We start from the raw sequence: 2872 nt of genomic DNA, 5'->3' as shown, positions 1-2872 counted from the left end.
ATCTGTATCTGTATCTGTATCTGTATCTGTATCTGTATCTGTATCTGTATCTGTATCTGTATCTGTATCTGTATCTGTATCTGTATCTGTATCCCCCCCCTACCTGTCAGTCAAGTGTACTGTATTGTACACTCTGGAAGTTGTAAACAAAGTTTGACGTAAGTAAACACTACACATACAATCTAGTGTTTACAAATATCAATATATTGTATTGTTAATATTATCCATCTACACCATCCATCTTTTTACCTTTCTTTTTATTTTATCTAATTCATTTTTCCTTTTCTTACCGATATCTTATATCGGGAACAATATATATTTAATATATATTTTTTATTTGAAGATATTCCAAATTTTAGTTAAAGCTTTCCTTGCATCACGTCAAATTAAAGTAAATTTCACATTAAATTGAAATCTCACATGTTTTTAATCATACAGGAAGACGACATTGAAGCAATCGTGTTTTTATTAAATGTTGGTTTAAAGCAAGCATTATTACTAGTACAGCTAAAAATTATTTAGTAAAATGGGTCCTTAAATGTCACGGGCAACCGTAGTTCATTTGAATTTCCGAGCCGGGTCCAAGAACAAGGCAAGGAAAGGCAATTGCGGTTGTGTATACTCTGTGTACATATTGAAACCAGTTTTCTCTTGGCGGAATTTGTAAACAATAATAGATGCGTCAGTGTTCGTTTAGTATCCGAGGAGGTTAAAAGCGTTAAATTTTGATAATTTTGATAATTCACATAATAATTTCCTTGTCTTGTGTTTACATTAGCGCCCAGAGACAGTACACTGCAGTACTAAAGATGTGTACACTTCTGAAATGACTTTCCTTGCCTTACATCCTTGGCCGGGTCAACCTTTCCGGTTCCAGTTTGTACTGTACCTAGCTCTATGGACAGGACTAGCCGGTGCAACAAGGTTGACGCGGTCAGACTTTATGCTTCATATAAGTTGAATTTATTTTTACTAAAGGGGCAGAGGTGCGTGATGTGAATACACTACACATTACAATTATGTGTTCCATATTCTTTCCACCAGACGACACTATTAAAAATCATAATAAATTTTTCATTTCTAATATTCTAATCTTCGTAAAAGTAATTTTTCACAAAAATATCCACTTTTTTAATTATAGGGTTGAAAGGAATTGATCCGTGTTTTTCACATGTTTCTATCAGATGTTTCTTGAAATATCCACAGTTCGGATTATGAGACCATATTGTTGTTGGTTTGGAATGAAAAGTTGCATCAATTTGTAAGACCGGGTCGACTTTTAAGTCAACACCATGGCCACTAGACTGAAGACAATAGCCATTTTGGAACTATAAACAACTGTTTTTAGGTTTAAATTTTCAAAAAGAAATTTGCAAAATTCTCAACAAAACAACATGAAAGATCACTGTGACTTTTAGACCTCGAAAATTATCTAGTTTTCTAAAACAATTTTTCTAAATCAACCTCTTTTGTAAATCTTTAAATATTGAATTCAAAAATAAAGTTTTAGTTTTGTTAAACGCATTTTTTAAGATGACATATCAAATCCCTAAAATTTATTTGTTCTCTATCTTACAATGTATACAAGGAATAAAATCCCCACTTGTCGGTACATATATTCCCTATCCCCTTGATGAATCCCCCCCCGTACATGGTGTTGATGTGAGGGAATGAATTGTATAAAAATGTTAATTCTCTTCAAGATGAAGGAAGGGTTGATTATAGGATCGGATCCATTCTGCGGAACTTGTTTCATACTCAGGGTGTCCCATGTCAACGGAAAAACGTCTTTAAAGGGAGTGACTGGCTAGGTATGGTAGATGTACGGGGGTCACATTAATCCAACGGTTGTAAGCTCTCCAGCAAAAATATATGACAATATGCTTTATGCTTTAAAGTTCTAAAATGCATGTGTTCAGGACAACATAAAAAAACATAGTGAGTTGGTGATGTAAAATCAAATTCCAAGGTGATTCGACACTTCATAACCGACCCAGTCGTGAAATTGATGCAACTTCATATATAGCAGTCTGGAATTATCTGGACACCCAATGTCAATAAAAATTAAAGATCGTTTTAAATCTTAAAAGCTATCTAGTATCTAATGCTAAGGGAATAAAAACTAACAAACAAGTTAAAAAGCTTGGAATTCTTCATTTGATTTTGAAATTTTATTTAATTTGTTTAATTTTATCACTTAAACTCTTTACATCTAAGGTTATTTTAAAGCATAACAATGCAGACCCCATTTTGGAAATACCTGGACTACCCTTTGTCATTAGAATGCTATACAGTGAGATCCGGAGAACTATGGAAAAGAAAGACGACATTGAAGCAATAATTAAGTTTATTTGATGCTGTAACAAATTAAATATCTTAATTAGTGAAATGGGTCTGTTAACACTGCATAATCACTGTGTCTCATGTACAATGGACTATTTTTATCCTTTACTTCAGTCTAAAAGTCGTCTTACAATTCTAGAGTTTCCTGGTTCTCTCTGTAATGTCATAAAATTTTCATGTTTAGTTTATGGACACCTTGTTGTAGAGTTAGGATTTACAACCTATTTTCTGGGACACCCTGTTGTAGAGTTAGGATTTACACCCTATTTTTAGGGACACCCTGTAGTAGAGGTAGCATTTACACCCTATTTTTTGGTACACCCTGCAGTAGAGTTAGCATTTACAACATAATATTTATTGGGACACCCTGTAGTAGAGTTAGCATTTACAACACCCTAATTATTGGGACACCCTGTAGTAGAGTTAGCATTTACAACACACTATTTATTGGGACACCCTGTAGTAGAGTTAGCATATACAACACCCTAATTATTGGGACACCCTGTAGTAGAGTTAGCATTTACAACAC

This window comes from Eurytemora carolleeae, unplaced genomic scaffold (assembly GCF_000591075.1).
Source record: "Eurytemora carolleeae unplaced genomic scaffold, Eaff_2.0 scaffold366, whole genome shotgun sequence".
Lineage (NCBI taxonomy): Eukaryota > Metazoa > Arthropoda > Copepoda > Calanoida > Temoridae > Eurytemora > Eurytemora carolleeae.
The sequence above is the reverse complement of the archived record's forward strand: the minus strand, read 5'-3'. Positions refer to the sequence as shown.